This window comes from Theropithecus gelada, chromosome 7a, assembly GCF_003255815.1.
Source record: "Theropithecus gelada isolate Dixy chromosome 7a, Tgel_1.0, whole genome shotgun sequence".
NCBI lineage: Eukaryota > Metazoa > Chordata > Mammalia > Primates > Cercopithecidae > Theropithecus > Theropithecus gelada.
This window is the reverse complement of record NC_037674.1, coordinates 53,281,135-53,299,342: the sequence shown is the minus strand read 5'-3', so window position 1 is coordinate 53,299,342 and position 18,208 is coordinate 53,281,135. Positions and strand designations below refer to the sequence as shown.

Here is an 18,208-nt window from a genome sequence, read left to right as displayed (position 1 = left end):
TAATTTTTAAAGCTTTCAATAAAAGCCATTGTGAGTTGAGTGTATAAGAGGAGAAATTCATTAAGAATACTTCTGATCAATGAAATATCTCCAGACCTGGAAGAAAATTCAAGCTATTAAAGGGAAATGCTGATGATAAAAAATCAATTCTAGAAGAAAGAGATTGTGGAAAGAATTCTTGTAAGAAAAAATCTAATAAATAACCTTGGAAACTTTATATTGGATGAGATTTGGTAGTTACTGCTTTTTGTTGACCCGTTGCATTGCCAAGTGTGGGAGTGGAAGTTTAGCATCCAGCTGGGTCTCATAGGGATTAGAGGGCAGAGAGCCAACTAGCACCACCTTGTACCCACACGAGGGTATATGGTGGTGCTAGTTGGCCTTCTCCCCACCTAGGCACCTCTGCCTAGGTGCTGCTTGATGGGGTGGAAATTTAGCTACTGCTAGGCACTGGTAACGCTAGGGAAACAGAGGAGGGACAGTTTTTTAGAGGTGTAGAAGGAACTTGATTTTGTACATTAACTTAGGAGAACCTGCCAGAGATGAGGAAAAGAAAATTATACAATAGAATTTATAGAATAAATCCAACTGTACCATTTTCCTACCCCTAAACTGTGATCCTTGACATCTTAAGGCATGTGGACTCTATGAATTAAGAGTTTTAGAAAGGATAATCTTTAAAGGACCATTTGACTTACTATATTTCGTCCAGCAATTTGAGTCTAGATAAGAAATGTGATAAGAGATAGTTGTGTCTCCTCAAAGTTGGAATTAAGGATACCAAACAAAAGAAGCTATAGGACATGTTTTCATTAATAATAAAGATCAAAGGGCAGATTATTTGCTGTGACTTGACCTAAAATACTGTGACATTGTTTGTTTTGTTTTGTTTTTTTTTGAGGCGGAGTCTCACTCTGTCGCCCAGGCTGGAGTGCGGTGATGCCATCTTGGCTCACCGCAACATCCACCTCCCAGGTTCAAGCGATTCTCCTGCCTCAGCCTCCTGAGTAGTTGGGATTACAGGTGCATGCCACCACGCCCAGCTAATTTTTGTATTTTTAGTAGAAACAGGGTTTCACCAGATTTCACATGCTTACAGATTTTAAAGAGTTGTAGAAACATCTTATTGCACTAAGAGAAATTGCCTCACGAGAAATATTTTCATCTGCTTGACCAGCACTATTGATGAGGTGATTGAATTCCTCCAAGGAGGACAAGCTGTTACGTCAACTGAAGTGACACATGCTTTGGGGAAGAGGCAGTCACAGGTGTTAGTAACATATACTTGCCAACACAAATTTATAAGAAGATTCATTTTTAAAAATTTTCAGCTTGGAGTGAGTTTGAAATAAAAATATTTTACTTCTCTTACTATCAGAGGCAGTGAAAACATTGATTTTAAAGTAGCTGCTATGAAATACATGCTTTTTTTCTGTGAGTGGCAATAGTACTTCCTCAGAGTATATATCAAGTCAGCTGCTTCAGGGAGCATTTCACATTCTCTGTGTATCCTGAGACCTCATTTTAGCAAATACAAGTCATCTAAACTCTTCCCAATTCAATTTGATATCCTAACTGGGAATGATGGTGGAGCATAGTCTGAACCTTTCAGATCTGCATATTTTACAGCTGATTACTTCTGATTAAGTCCAATTTTGGTCATTTTAGACTAAATGGGAATTTTGATCTCTGATGTCATAATGTGACAGTAATTGATCTCCTGGGGGCATTCTCTATGCTGTAGTACTTGGTGCTTTGGGCCAAAGTTCTGTGTGTGTGCTCTTCCCTCCTTTGTCTCGTGCTCTCCCTATATCCCTTTCTTCATTTTTAATATTTTCTTCATTTTTCAATTTTAAACGAAAAATATGGGCCTCTTTAAACATAAGACCTCCTAAGAACAATACTAGATCATAGTTAATAATCTGCGCTAGGATAAACTCATCGTCTACCATTTTATTTTATTTTATTTCAATTCTTAGAATTAGATACCTGCATTTTCCTTTTTTTTCAATTTGACATTTATTTATTTTATTTCATTTATTTTTTTGAGACAGAGTCTTGCTCTGTCACCCAGGCTGGAGTGCAGTGGCATGATGTTGACTCACTTCAACCTCCACCTCCTGGGTTCAAGCAATTCTCCTGCCTCAGCCTCCCGAGTAGCTGGGATTACAGATGCCTGCCGCCACACCTGACTGATTTTTTATATTTTTAGCAGAGACTGGGTTTTACCATGTTGGCCAGGCTGGTCTCAAACTCCTCACCTCAAGTGATCTGCCCGCCTCAGCCTCCCAAAGTACTGGGATTACAGGCGTGAACCACCGCATCTGGCCCCATTTATTTATTTTTATTGAAACAGATGTACATAATTTCAGGGCACATGTAATAATTCAATATTCCAAATCTCCTTTACCATTTTAGGTAAGAAATCTTATCTTCATAAGCCAAAGAAGATAAAGCATCCTTACCTCTTTATTCCTAAGTGACTCATTTTCACTGTCTAGTTTGCTCTCTTGGTGCCTTTCTTTCCCCTCCTCTTTTTAGTTTTTATTGAAAGAAAATAAGGGGAATATTTTAAACAGCAGTGAATATTTAAATTAATATTTTCCTTTTCCATCTACAAAGTTAAATATTTGAAATAGCTCTTCATATTAAAATACCACTTACAGCTTTTAATTTTAGAAATGTCAGCACATTGACAAATCATTTATTGCTTATTCCAGGTACCCCAAATTTTCTTTGTAGAACAAATATTCACTGTTGAAGCTTTAGCTGATGAAGCTATATGTGCTGATAAAACAGGAAGAGAAACATTCTTCTCCCCTCGTTTATAAACAAAAATCTATGTAGTTGAACCTGGATGGCTATAGCTATAAAACATAAGCTCATTCTTACAGTTTGGACATATTTTACTTCTTGTTGAAATAGATGTTCCACAACTATAAGATAAGAAGTCTAATCCACTGTTTGGAATTTTTCAGTTGATGGTGCCTTATATAGTACTGTGTTGGAATTTACCGGCCTACAGTCTTGAGGTAGTGTTTTGCATTAAGATGAGTCCATTTTCAGTATTAAATAATTCCATGGTAATCTACATGGGAAAGAGTTTCTGCTTAAATGAATCAGAGTATGATGAGGCTTTATTAATAAGGTTGAGATAGTTGAATATTTAGGAAGTGAGAGTTAATTTAAGAAACTTGAGAAAAGACCATGTTCTTCAAAGCATCCGTAGTCTCCAAATCTAGTAAAAGTGAAGATCACTTCTCACTGTAATAGTCTATAAGGATTTTTTTTTGTTTTAAAATGTCTTTTTGTCTCTTCCTTAGTATTGGCAACTGTTTTATGTTGTATATGCTATGCTCATTTTAATAGAACACTCTTATAAATGAAGACATACACGGCTTAATTAAAAACTTAGAGTAACAGGCCATCATAGTTATCATTTATAGAACTAGTTCTGACTACCACTGTGGCCTGTGCGTATATATGAGCCATAAGGTCACCCTAAGTGGTACTTTTTATAAGCTTAGTCAAGGTTATTAAAGCCAAAGGAAAACTAATATTTAGTGCTTCTACTGTTTTATTTATTACTCGATTTAATTTAGAAGTACTTTAGGACCTTGACCTACTTCAGTGCCGTTCATTCATTGGTAGTAAATATTAATCGATGAATTGAGATTTGATGTCAACTGTTCTGTATTAACCCATTTATTTTGTTTTTCATATTCTGCTTTTTAAATTGTATATATCATATCATTGCAATGAGAAACCAGATTTATGTTATAAAGCATTTTTTCCTTAATGAAGTATAAATATCAGTTACAGTTAGTTTAGTTTCCTATAGTCATTAAAGAAAAAAGACCAAGTTCAAAAACTCATCTAACCATACCTATTATAATGTCCAGCATCTATACTAGGTTATTGATAGTGTTTAATTTTTAATTCATATTATCGGTATGCCAGATGCTCTATGCATACTACATAAGACTGCAAATTTCCTTTCAGGACCTAAAAGGGCTGTTGTGTTTATAATGCATGTGTTTGTTTCATTTTGCACATTTCAGTGTGCACTCATATTGTTGTATTTCCTTTATTCTCAGAACAAACCTGAGAAATAAATAAGCATTATCTTTTAGGTAAACCAAGGTTCAGGAAGATTGAATGTTTTGCCTAGACAGAAATTCAGACCTCTTGATAACTTGTTAATGTTCTGATACTCTACAAAGAGCAGTAAAATGGTATATTATTTCATAATAGTAGATGTCAAACTGCTGTATAAATCTTTATTTGCATAGCACTTATAATTTTTAAAATGCCTTTTATATTTAAAAGAAAATTATAAAAGCAGAGTTCTTCTGTTATATATTTACTGTAGTTTCCTTTATTAGACTCACACATTCAGTAGATACAAAGTACCTCTGTGTTCTAGGTACTGGATTGGTTGCTAAAGTACAAAGCCAATCTCAGCTTTCAAAGAGATCAGGCCAGCAAGACACTGTTGTCTTACCCAACAGACATGGACAGTGTGATATAGGTCAAGTTTGCTGAGGGCACTGGAAAAATGCTTTTGTTTCTCCTGTTTTGGGAGTAAATGTGTGACTGGCACTGTCCTTTTTCCTACCATGAATACAGAAGTAATGCCCATATCTACAGCAAACAGCTTTGAAGCAACAAATCAACACACTTAGCAAAAAGAAAGAGCCTTGGACTTGATGACCCCTTCAACCTCTGTACTAATCCTAGACTACCTACCTCTGGACATTTTGTTTGGGGGGAAATAAAGTAATGCTCTGTTTTTTAAAGTCATACATAAATCAGAGTTTCAATTAATTGTAGACAAATATTTTCTGTCTCTCTATTTTTTACTTATAATGGACTTTTAGCATGCAGTAGACTAGAGAATGATGTAACGAATCCACATCACCTAGTTGTAATATTAATCAATATTTCACTAACCTTTTCCATTCTTGCACTTTCTCTCTTAGTAATTATAACTATGTTAAAGTAACTGTATCATAAAAGTGTGTGAAAATACTGTGGAAACACATGGAAGACAGTGACTAAACGTGGCCAGCATTGAAGGGTCTTCAAAGAGGAGGTAGCATTGGCAGAAACTTTAAGGTCAAGTAGAGAATGGAAAGAGTATTTCTAGTGGGAGGACTAACATGTACAAAAGGGTTTTTAAAAGCATGGCATATTCAAAGAAGGGGAAATAGATTACTGTGGCTGGAATATAGAGATTATCATGTATGAGTGTCAGTGTATGATTCTAAAAAGATGGCTTGGTGCCAAATCATGAATGGACATGTATATATCGTATCAAGAAATTTGGTGCTTATTACATAGGTACCAGGAAATGAAGAATATGATTAGTTTTGAGTTTTTAAAATAGAACAGTGACAGTAACATTTTTGGAGTATGGGATGAAGAGGGAAGGCAGTAAACTGGGCCAATGGTTCAAGTAATTAGAAAAGCATTTGGTGATAGCAATAGTCGTTTTAGGCAAGGGGAGATAAGATTAAGAGAGATTTCAGGGGAAGAATCAACATGATTTGGTGCCTGGCGAGGATGTGGAAAAGGGAGATAGTCGTAGAATGACTTGAGTAGATATGATGATGCCAGGATTAAAGTAATACAGCAGAAGACTGGTTTGGAATAAGGGCGTATGATGAGCTTGGTATTTTAAGTTTGAAGTGCTGATAGGTCATTCAGGTAGAGTATTCATTGTGCCAAGTGGAAATATAGAACTGGACCATAAGAGAATCTCACACTAGGGAGTTCTATAACTTGCCTTCCCTGCTAAATATGTCATATGTCACAAGTTCATATATATATATAAGACTATATATATGTAAGTATTCATATACATACATGTACATACACAAGTTAATCCTTATTATTCACTAATTGCATATTTGCAAATTGGCCCACTTCCTAAAGTTTATTTGTAATCCCTAAATCAGTACTTGCGGTGTTTTTGTAATAATTTGCAGGCATGCTTGCAGTGGTAAAAAAAATTTGAGTCACCTGATGTGCAGATTCTCAGCTGTAGTTGAACAAGGTGATACTCTAGATACTCTGCCTTCTTGTTTTGGTTCTTATACTGTAAACAAGCATCCCTTTTGCAGTCTACTTAATGCCACATTTTTCACATTTTCTGTGCTTTTTTTGGGTAATTTTGCTTTTTTAAGCAAATGGCCTCCAGTGTTGTGCCAGAGTGCTGTGTAATATTCCTAAGTGCAAGAAAGCTGTGATATATCTATACAAGAAATATGTATGTTAGGTAAGCTTCTCTCAATCATGAGTTATGCTTTCAGCCATTATTTCAGTGTTAATGAGTAAATATATATTAAGTAAGATGTCTTTAAACAGAAATACAGATAAAACAAGGTTATGTATTGGCTGGTTGATGAAAATGTTGTGACCAGAGGCTCCTAGAAACCTAACCATCTTTCCTGTTTCCCCTAGAAGCAATGGTTCAGTGTTCAGTAACTCAGTGTTTGTGGCAATTTAATAGACCATAACTACCACAGATAACAAGAATCAATGTGTGCGTGTGCATGTGTAGAAAATTTGCTACTCTTTTATAAATAACCCTTATATTTGTACAATGTAAGCATTAGTCCCAATTTATGCTTGAATTTTTTTTTTTTTTTTTTTTTTTTTTTTTTTTTTTTTGAGACAGAGTGTTGCTTTGTCACCCAGGCTGGTGTGCAGTGGCACAATCTCGGCTCACTGCAAGCTCTGCCTCCTGGGTTCACACCATTCTCCTGAGTAGATGGGACTACAGGCACCTGCCAACACACCGGGCTAATTTTTTGTATTTTTAGTAGAGACGGGGTTTCACCGTGTTAGCCAGGATGGTCTCGATCTCCTGACCTCATGATCCGCCCACCTTGACCTCCCAAAGTGCTGGGATTACAGGCGTGAGCCACCGCGCCTGGCCATAACTGTCTTTTTTAGTGAAAAATAAATGCATACAAGATGAAAACAGTTTGCTATTTTAGATCAGCCTTAAGTCAGAAGGTTTTTCATAAAATGGAATATTGAAGAAGTACATGTGACATTGACTGACAGCATTTAAATGATCACCTATAGCACACTTGAGCATAATGTGGTTGTCAGCATCATATTGGTGGACCGCCAGTTTCTTTTATGGTTGATGTTATTCTCTTTAGCAAGCTTGCAACATTATCAGTCCCTTTTCTCTTAAAGAAATTTATTTTATAATAGTGTTTATGTGTGAGGAGATTTCATAATCGAAGACTAGTGTGTGTGTGCATTCATATCTGTCAATTTGCTTGAATATGACAGCTCAGAAGCATTTTTTAACCTTTCATTCACAAATGTTGATTCATATCAGTAGGGGTGTTTTAAAATGACAGGTATTATGTGAGAATGAGAATTACCCATACTTTCTGACATATCAGTGTTATGTTGAAAATTAACATTCAGCTTTGTATCTCACATTTTATTGTCTGCAAATCTGAAAGCAGGGAATTGGCATTTACAAAGTCAAGGACAAGCCAACATACAACCCCATGCATTGACTGTTATACTTCAAAGTGATTCTGTGCTTGTTAACATATGTCTGTTTCCTAATCATCATCTTCCTTGGTATAGAAAATATGCCTTTGTTATTGTCTTATATGGCTATATAGTTAAATGCTTAAAATAAAAATAATATAGACCTACATTTAGAGATTCTTCAGTTTGGGGTGGCTGATTTATTTGTGCTGCTTATGTTTCTGACTTGATCTTCTTCTGACTGATTCTGTAGGCTTCTAACTAAGGTATTAGGGTGAATGCTTTCTGTCTTTACTGCAAACAGTAGATTTTATGTCATCAAGAGTAGTTATCCATCCTGGGTAACAAGGCAACACCCCATCTCTACAAAAAAAAAAAAAAAAAAGGAAAGAAAAGAATTAGTCAGGCATGGTAGTATGCACCTGTAATCCCAGCTACCAGAGAGGCTGAGGTGGGAGGATTGCTTGAGCCTGGGAGGTGGAGGCTGCAGTCATCCATGATCACGCCACTGCACTCCAGTCTGCCAGTCTGGGCAACTGAGTGAAAAAAAGCAAAAGGAGAAGGAGAAGAGAAGGAGAAGGAGGCTTATGCCTGTAATCCCAGCACTTTGGGAGGCTGAAGCGGGTATATCACTTGAGGTCAGGAATTTGAGACCAGCCTGGCCAACATGGTGAAACCCTGTCTCTACTAAAAATATAAAATTAGCCAGGCACAGTGGTTCATGCCTGTAATCCAAGCACTTTGGGAGGCCAAGACAGGTGGATCACTTGAGGTCAGGAGTTTGAGACCAGTCAACATGATGAAACCCCATCTCTACTGAAAATACAAAAATTAGCTGGGCATGGTGCTGGGCACCTGTAATCCCAGCTACTCTGGAGGCTGAGCTGGGAGAATTGCTTGAACCCAGGAAATGGAGGCTGTAGTGAGCCAAGATTGTGGACTGCACTGCAGCCTGGGCGACAGAGAGAGACTCCATCTCAAAACAAAATTAGCTGGGTGTGATGCCAGGCTCCTGTAATCCCAGCTACTGGGGAAGCTGAGGCAGGAAAATTGCTTGAGCCTGGGAGGCAGAGGTTGCAATGAGCTGAATCATGCCACTGCCCTTTAGCCTGGGCAACAGAATGAGACTCTGTCTCAAAAAAAAAAAAAAAGTAATTATAACAGCATCTTTTTCTCCTTATTTTTGGTAGATGACCTTAATATTCACTCTTCACATGGAAATAATTCATAGATTTATTCTTCTGCACTATGACTAGTGTATTATTTTAAGTGTTTTGATTTCTTTTCTTTTTTTTTTTTTTGAGACAGAGTCTGACTCTCTCACCCAGGCTGGAGTGCACGATCTCGGCTCACTGTAACCTTCGCCTCCTGGGTTCAAGCAATTCTCTCTGCCTCAGCCTCCTGAGTAGCTGGGATTGCAGGCTCCTGCCCCCATGCCCCACTAATTTTTGTATTTTTAGTAGAGATGGGATTTCACCACGTTGGCCAGGCTGGACTGGAACTCCTGACCACAGGTGATCCACCAGCCTTGACCTCCCAAAGTGCTGGGATTACAGGCGTGAGGCACTGTATCTGGTCGTGTATTTAAGGATTGATGCTTTTTAATTATATTGCATTTAGAAAGCAAAGTATTTGCAGTTGAAATCCTCTGTGAATTTAACATCAAGCATACTATATTTTCACTTTCCTTGCTTACTTGGAGCAACCTAATGTTCTAGTATTAAAGACTGTTTTGTAAGATTAATCAGCCCTTGATCTAATTGAAAGAGAGTCGTATGTTACCTTATTCCAATTTCAATAAACTATTATGCAATATAGAGATGTGTTATAATTTGAGAGTTTTGTGTAAAGTTCTTTGGTAAGTGCTAATTCAGTGGGAATATCTTCTTAAATCTATAAGGATGCAGGGAAGTGACTAAAAGATGAAAATATTTCTCTAATGTATCTCTAATGGAAGTACAGGATAGTACCTAAATGTCACCTTTGCCATATGGTTTCAGAAAAAAATACTTGAGGGTCTTTGGTGAATTATTGATTGTAGTATGTAAGCCTCTTTTTTTTTTTTTTTTGAGATGGATCTAGGCTCACTGCAAGCTCCGCCTCCCAGGTTCACGTCATTCTCCTGTCTCAGCCTCCCGAGTAGCTGGGACTGCAGGTGCCTGGCACCACTCCCAGCTAATTTTTTGTATTTTTAGTAGAGACGGGGTTTCACTGTGTTAGCCAGGAGGGTCTCGATCTCCTGACCTCGTGATCCACCCGCCTCGGCCTTCCAAAGTGCTGGGATTAACCGCGCCCGGCTACTTTTTGTATTTTTAGTAGGGAGAAGGTTTCACCGAAGTCTCGATCTCCTGACTCATGATCTGCCCGCCTCGGCCTCCCAAAGTGCTGAGATTATAAGCGTGAGCCGCCACGCCCGGCCTCATTCAAATACTTTTATTTCTTCTCTTCAACAATCTGAACAGTTACTCCTTGGATCTGCCAGGTTAAGACATTTTCTCCAAGGAGACTTACTAAAATCCATTTAGTTTCCCTTCTCACTGGTTTTATGTATATGAATTATATGCTGCTTTGTCATTAGTTTGCTTAGTTTCGTTAATATTCAGTTAAATATCTCCTGAGTGCTTATTGCAATGATGTGTGAGCTTGGTGGTGTAGAGAAGTATGCTGTGGTCAGGGTTTCCAGAGAAAGTGATCTTGTACCTGAATAAGAATTTCCCATGTGTGGAAGGTAGGTAAAGATATACTGGCAAAGAGAACAGCGTGAGAATACATGGGATTGACAAATAGTTCAGTATGGCTGTGGTGCAGTAAAGTGGGAGATAGGAAATAAAGCTGAAGAGATAGGTATGAGCCTGGTCATTGAGGACTTTATATGTCACACTTGGACATTTATTCTTTGAATAAGGGACTTTATTCTGTTAGTGCTGGGTTGCTTTGAAGAGTTTGACATAATGAGGGTTTGATATATGATAGTGCTTGATGTAGCAAAATTTTATTTTAAATCAATCATGTTGGCAGAAGTATGTAAACAAATTTGAGGTAGGATAAAAGTAGAGACGGGGAGATGAGTTAGGTTACTGATTTGGTCATATTGAAAGATAACTTGGATTTGGATACTATTAATAGGGATGGAATTGAGGAAATAGACTTGGAAAGTGTTTAAAGTAGAAATCAGTAAGAATTGAAGATGACTGGTGAAGTGTGAGATGATTGCCAGACTTTTGGCTTAAGAAGTTAAGGGGCTGTGGTTCTGCTGTGACAGGGACTTTAAAAAGGAACAGATTTTAGGAAAAGATGAACAGCTCAGTTTGGGATATACTGAGTTTTTGCCTATAGTATCTTCAGTTAGAAACATCCAACAAACAACTGGATGTAGGAGTCTGAGGCTCAGGTGAAAGGTCAGGATTCAGGGTATTCATTTGAGTTCCTCCCAGTCCTGGGAGGAATACAGAAAATGTGAGTAGAGTGTGAAGTAGACAAAACCCTGAACCCTAGGAGGAATGAAAAAAAGAGGAACACAAAAAGGAAACTAGGAAGGAAAAACTCTATGTCTTTGCCTAATTACTTTTAAAAGGAGGACAACTTTATCCTTTTTGAATAACTCTTTAAGCATTCTTGAATAGTAGGATATTATATAATGTTATGTAGTAGATAATAAATGTTTAAGTTTGCCACTTATTTTGTTCAGCTGGAAAACATTTCAATTACTTGGAAATTGTGTTTTTATATTTTATCCATTTTCATTACTTAACAAATATTTTTTAATTCATATCATTTCATGAGCTGCTATGTACTAGGCACCATGAAGTCTCCTATTCTGGTTTTGTTGTGAGAGTTACTCTGACCCGAAGGCACTGATTTGCACTAAATTTTGCATGGTCAGTCTTATGTGGATTAATATGGTAGTTGAACATCCTCCTCTTCCTGAGTACAGTGTGGCCTTATTTAATCTTTTTCATCTCTCTGGGTCACTATTTCTTCATTTTTCTTAAGTCTGTTCATTTTTTAAAACTCAAGAACAGTGTCTACCAACAGGTTTTAGAGATCCACAGGGTACATGACTGGGTTTCATGACTCAGCTGAAATTATATGCAAGATATGATGCATATATATACATTTTTATGAGGATGCGATTTATAGCTTCTTTTGGATTATCAAAGTTTTATATAACTCACCACTCACCTTCCACCCAAAAGGTTAAGAACTATAGGAACCGGAAGTATTTTTGTGTAATGTATTATAATAAACTACACTGTTTCATGCAACCCCTGAATAGTGAAGTTATCTTTAACAGAGGTATTGCTATTCTTTGAAAGTAATTTTTTGAAGTAAGGAACAAATTTATTTTAATGCACTATAATATATGTTTACTTTTTGGCTACTTAAGCCTATAATGTTTCTGTTATATTAACCAATTAAAATGCCTCCTAGTTATTTTATAGCTTAAAAACAAGTTCATCAAATAGAATAAGTAAGAGTTTGATTCTGTCTTATGGTGAATTAAAGAATGCTTAGTTTTAAAGAGTGATTCAAATGCCCTTTATTAAGATATCTTCCCCACTTTGCATGTTCTAAAAGGAAAATAATACTTGAGATCCATTTGTAAGGAGAGAAAAGGAAGCAACGACATAATGCCCAGAGTTGGAGCCAATTAAACCAGGTTTGTACTTTTTCTTTCCATAATGTAACATATTTATTCTGGTCTTGAATCTCTTTTATTAATCGCCTGTCTTATTCCAGCAAAAATCTAATAATTTCAAACCTTGTCATAATAGTATGGAGGAGACAAAGATGAGTAAGACATGCCCTTTTCAAACTATTTGCAACTAATGCAAAAGAACAGAAATCATAACAGTCTCTCAGACCACAGTGCAATCAAATTAGAACTCAGGATTAAGAAACTCACTCAAAACCGCATAACTACATGGAAACTGAACAACCTGCTCCTGAATGACTACTGGGTAAATAGCGAAATGAAGGCAGAAAGAAAGATGTTCTTTGAAACCAAATGTTCTTTGAGAACAAAGATACAACATACCAGAATCTCGGGGACACATTTAAAGCAGTGTATAGATGCCCACAAGAGAAAGCAGGAAAGATCTAAAATCAACACCCTAACATCAAAATTAAAAGAACTAGAGAAGCAAGAGCAAACAAATTCAAAAGCTAGCAGAAGACAAGAAATAACTAAGACCAGAGCAGAACTGAAGGAGGTAGAGACACAAAAAACCCTTCAAACAATCAGTGACTCCAGGAGCTGTTTTTTTGAAAAGATCAACAAAATAGACTGCTAGCCAGACTAATAAAGAAGAAAAGAGAGAAGAATCAAATAGATGCAATTAAAAAAAAATGACATAGGGGATATCAAACTATTTGCAACCTAACTATGAATATGAAAGACAAAATTATAAAAAGCTAGTTAGCAATCTCATTTTAACATGGAAAGTTCTGTGAGGTTTGGTAAATTGCTTGAGGTCAGAAGCTCTTAAAGAGTTAAGGTGGGATTCAGACTCATATGTGTTGACTCCAAACCATATTTGCCTTCCATTATGTCACAATGTTCCCTATTTTATTTAGGTTTAGTTGTTGTGCAACTAGCTGATTACTGAAGTAGAGGGTGGAGATCATATGTATTTCATTTAAGGAATTTACTTTCATTTAAGGAATTTATTTCATTTACTTTCTGATGAAGTAAAAAGGGGGAGCGTATTCTCTATTCTTCAGAAGTTTAGAAGATTAGAGACGGGAACTAACATTTGTAAGCACTTACTATGTGCTAGACACTATTGTAAGGACTTAACATGAACTAACTTATTTAATTAACAACAGCCAGGTGACATACTTGGTGTTATCCCTCATCTTTAAAACAAAGAAATAAACAAATTGCCCGAGATCACATAGCTAGTAAGTACCAAAAGCAGATTCAAAACCGTGTATTGGGAAAGGTTAGATAGGGTTTACACCATGTCTATTGACTTAATCTTTTTTTTGTTTATTATTATTATTTTTTATTTTTTGAGACGGAGTCTCACTCCGTCGCCTAGGCTGGAGTGCAGTGGCACAATCTTAGCTCACTGCAACCTCCGCCTTCTGGGTTCAAGTAATTCTCCTGCCTCAGCCTCCCGAGTAGCTGGGTCTACAGGTGTGTGCCCCCACACCTGGTCAATTTTTTTTGGTATTTTAGTAGAGAAGACGGGGTTTCACTGTGTTAGCCAGGATGGTCTTAATCTCCTGACCTCATGATCTGCCCGCCTTGGCCTCCCAAAGTACTGGGATTACAGGCTTGAGCCACTGCACCCAGCCAACTTAAAATTTAATATTACACAAACCAAACAAATAGCTGGACAATTTAGTCTGAGCTCTGTTGCTATTAGTGTCATTTGTAAACATCTTAATTCAACTATTAGCAGTTAAATCACCTTACCAAAATAATATTTACATCTTAACAAGCTTTTCATTGTAATCAGTTTGAAAAAGTAATTTAGGTTACATGATCCTGTGGTGAAGAGAGATTTTAAATTCACAGAATAGTGAACAGCAACATATGATAGAAAGGACTTTGAGGTGGGGCTCAGATCTGGGTTCTTTCAATTCCCAGCTTTCCTGCTGACTCATGTGCTCTACAAGTATCTTAACCTGTTTTCATATGTTTTGTAAGATGAGAAGATTGACTTCATTGTTCCCTAAGTCCCTTACAATGATACAATTATCCTATCAGTAGATTTTTAAAATGTGAATTTTTTTACATGTGAATAGCTAAGAATTTTTGGTTGAGAGATAAGTCTTTAGAGATCACTTCATTAATTCCTCCCAGGTGACAGATGGAGAGACTGAGACCTTCACGTTTGTATGGCACTGTAAACATTTCAAAGCTCTTTGTTCTTTTACATACATTAATCTCATGTGAGCCTCATCACCATACTCTTGTGGGTTAAATACTATTCTCTTCATTGTATACAAGACCAGATTGAATTAGTCATATAGCTGGGCTAGATAAAGTGACTCTGTGACTCTCAACCGAGTTTATCATGTTTTCTTGCTTTAGTGAGACTAATTACATCCTTCAATGAAGTACTATTTTGTGAGAAAGTGAGAATTCAGTGATTTATGAAAAAATCCAAGCAGAAGAAACAAAACATTTTCTAACATGAAAGTAGTAATGACTACAGCTATGTAAATAGCAGTAACAAAGAGGAAAGGAAGTGGCAAGTAATAAGGTCTATGAGTTGATTTAATTTTGGTTTTCATTTATTCCTGGCTTAAGAATAAGCATAATTGACTTTTAATATCCTTGTGTTTATCAATAACATACTTTATCCTGACTAAATAATGCAAGGAGAAATCATACTTTATAATAAAGTATTCATAAATTGTAGGTGAGCTAAGGAAAATTTCAAACAGTTAATTTGAAAAGATACTTTGAAAATAAGCATGGGAAGCTAAGCTTTATGTAAAATTATTTAATTATTTCATTGCCTTTATTGAAGTGAGTTTTCTTTTTTATTTCCACTTTGTAGTTGTAGAGCTACAACTTTTTTGTAACTTTTTAGTATTTTTTTAATTGGAAAGAAAATAATTTTAAAACTAGTATGTAGGCATGAGCAGTTTTTCTTTTACAATTTTTTTCCCAAATTGTCTCTCTTTTAAAAGGAACTGACTTTCTAGATTACGTGGTATGATGGTGCTTTCTCTGCAGATATGAAAATTTGATCATTAATACAATCTCTAGTTGTTGTTCTATATTAAAATGTTTTTTTTTTTAAGATGATTAACTGCATGTATTCTGTAGAACTAATAAAAGAAAGGAGGATCTCCCAGATGGTTCTAATCAAATAAGGAAAACAGCAAAGGATGGAGTTGATATACAACAAAATTTGAAAGCAACATTATGAGATTTGACTTATTTTAGAGAAGAAAAATGTATTATGTCCTTTCTGAAGTCTGTTTTTCTTAAGAGTCCATTATAATATTCTCTTGCCCAGCTGCTGATGTTCTTTCCTTATGCCCTGCTCTACAGAGCTCCACCTCTTATTGCGTACCCATTCTCACGCCATCACAGATCCATGGAATTCAAAATGATATTTGATGCAGACTTGAATAGAGCTAGTTTTTAATTCTCAACTCTATGTCTCACTTCAAAACGTGTAAAGGTTTTTTTTACAGCCACTTTTTAGTGGTGCTTTAAAGGAAAAGATGAAGAGGCCCCTTCATAGTAATTAATTTTTTGATTTTTGTTTTGAGATAACTAAGGAGCTAGTTTCCTGGAAACTTCAAATTCCTAACACAGTTTCATTAAATTGTACCTATTGTAATACGATTGTGTCTTGCTAACCCAGACTGTAGTCAGTTTTAAGGACTACTGTTAGTTTCTCATTGGCCCATTGTGATTTAGTGTTCATAAAAAGGTTATGACATTTAACTGAGGGTTTAGAATTTTTCAAGATGACTGGGCTTTTTCCTGTGATCTGTGAGTTTCTCTTGTTTGGCTTTAGGCTTAAAGAATTCCTGATCTAGAGTCAACTGCAAGCAAGCCAGGCTTCCAGGCTGGTGTCCCATTCGTATTAAAACATTCCCTTTTTACACGTGTATGGCCTTGTGATTCAGAAGGCATGGTTTTAATACCCAAAGTCTTTTAACTTTTTAAACTATTCCAATGAAGAAATTGCTGAAACAGTAACTTTTTTTTTAACAAGTCTTGTTGACAAATTCGTTAGCATTAAATTGTTTTTCCTAGCTATTGATTAGCTAGATTAATGTAGATTTATTTCTATGTAGTCTGCTTTCTGTGCCAGGATATTTTCTAAAAATGAGATAAGTTCTTAGATGTATGGAAATTTGAGGAACTCTTCGATGTCATATTCAGTAAACCTCAGGATGGCAATAAGGGAAATATGGAGCTGTTGATTTATGTGTATATGTATGTATGTGTATATTTGGGTTTGTGATCTAAACACCCAGGAAATAAATTTGATTTATAGCTTCTTTCTTGACCAAGTTATTTTAAAGTTTAGCATGGTGATAGAATTATTTGGAAATATTGATTGGTTTTTTCTTTTGCCAGGTGTATTGCTACTTAACAATTAAATGATTAAATGTAGCTCAGGGCTTTGTTTTATTTCTTTGTGTTGTATTTGAGAGAATTAAATGGGTTGATTCAGAGTTTTAAAAAATAGAAGTATAGGTAATAAAGGAGAATTACAGAATCTGTTGGCCTGCATTTGTAAGATCTGTCCACCTTGAGTTGCCCAGTTATTTGAATTTATCAGAGAAAAATAGTACCAAGTAAGTATAAATATTCAAATAGTTATTGAATATTTCATTAACATATATATGCCACCTTTAGTTTTCTTAATTCCCAATGTGAGAAATTTGGATGATTTTCATAAATATTCAAAAATTATTCCGCTGTACAAAATTGAGAGTATTGTTGAAAGAGATAATAATTTGCTCTTGGGTCTTTTTATTTCTTTTATGAAAACCCATCTCCAAAAAAATTGAAAAGTTGCTAATTGCAATGAGGGTTTTCTATGAAGTTATTAAATTTGATTCTTGAATTGTATGAACTTCCTCAATAGCTTTGCTTATACTTATATATAAACAGAACATTTTAATATAAAATTTGGTAGTATAGTATGTTGCTAGTCTGCAGCTCTTCTATAGGAGAAATGAAGATCTTTGCAAAAGATTTGGGGACTCCAGATTTTCTATGTAAGGTTAAAAAAAAAAGTTTTTGATTATATTGAATGAATTCAGTAAAAATGACTTTCTTTTCTCCAGCAATATGAATATCATGTCTTATAAAAATTAATAACAATAGGCATCATTTGGCTGGCAGAAATAGCATTTCACATACTCTTTTTACAGCAAACTATAGACAAAGTCTGATATGATAAAGGAAATGTTTTTTTTGTTTTTTTGTTTTTTTTTTTTTTTTTGAGATGGAGTCTCGCTCTGTTGCCCAGGCTGGAGTGCAATGGCAAATCTCGGCTCACTGCAACCTTCGCTTCCGGGGTTCAAGCGATTCTCTAACCTCAACCTCCTGGGATTACAGATGCCACCCCACCTGGCTAATTTTTGTATTTTTAGTAGAGACAGGGTTTCACCATGTTGGCCAGGCTGCTCTTGAAACTCCTGACCTCAAGTGATCCACCTGCCTCAGCCTCCTAAAGCGCTGGGATTACAGGTATGAGCCACCATGCCCAGCCAGGAAATAGAAATCTTGTACAGCTCTTACAGTCAGAAACCTGATTATTCCAGAGATGAGAGTGCTATCTAGTGATCATCTACACAAAGCTACTAAGTAAGGTCAAATGTTTAGAGCCCATAAAAGATCACATAAAACCAATAACAAGAATATTGCAAGCCAGCCCACACTGTGTGAAAGAAGTTTATAGAGTCCACTTGAGTGCATTAAAATATTTTGTGTTCCTTGTTAATTCTAAAATAATAAAAATTTAACAGAAATATGGAATAGGAACAGGTTTTAGAATAAGAAAAGGCTTCAGAAATCATTTGATTATCCCCTTTCATTTTGCAAAGTGAAACTAAGGGTGTGAAGCTACCTCCTCAAGTGTTATATAGGTGGCAACAGAACTAAGATTAGAATACACTTTATGTATCTATTAAATAATTGAAGATAGAATTTGAAAAGTTGTGATGGGAAATTATTTTATTTTGTTGTTAG

The 18,208-nt window shown here is 35.9% G+C and overlaps 1 protein-coding gene across 1 annotated transcript in view; it reads left to right on the top strand.

Annotated features, from left to right (window-relative positions):
* Positions 1–18,208, top strand: part of PEAK1 (pseudopodium enriched atypical kinase 1) — a 301,809-nt gene that overhangs the window by 121,800 nt on the left and 161,801 nt on the right. The window contains exon 3 of the mRNA XM_025390349.1: positions 12,103–12,184. The gene's annotated coding sequence lies outside the window, so the exon portion shown is untranslated. The remainder of the gene's footprint in view (positions 1–12,102; positions 12,185–18,208) is intronic.